The sequence below is a fragment of the Sinocyclocheilus grahami genome, unplaced genomic scaffold, assembly GCF_001515645.1.
Source record: "Sinocyclocheilus grahami isolate Dianchi unplaced genomic scaffold, SAMN03320097.WGS_v1.1 scaffold170.1, whole genome shotgun sequence".
In the NCBI taxonomy this organism is placed as follows: domain Eukaryota; kingdom Metazoa; phylum Chordata; class Actinopteri; order Cypriniformes; family Cyprinidae; genus Sinocyclocheilus; species Sinocyclocheilus grahami.
This window is the reverse complement of record NW_015505349.1, coordinates 1,585,579-1,585,828: the sequence shown is the minus strand read 5'-3', so window position 1 is coordinate 1,585,828 and position 250 is coordinate 1,585,579.

Sequence of the window (250 nt, the reverse complement as noted above, 5' to 3'; positions counted from 1 at the left end):
CGCGAGGAAGAACGCGACACTGTGTGTGACTGAAGTGGTGGCTGTACCAGAGCACGCTCACAAAATGGAAGCGGCAGTGGAGCCTGATCGCAAAATGGCGGCCACACTGGAGCACGCTCACAAGATGGCGGACACAACAGCATCTAGTCAAGTCACGGTTGATCATCATGAGTCAGGTCAAGTTACAATTCATTATCATGAGTCAAGTCTAGTCACAGCTGTTCTTCCTGAGTTCAGTCAAGCCACAGCT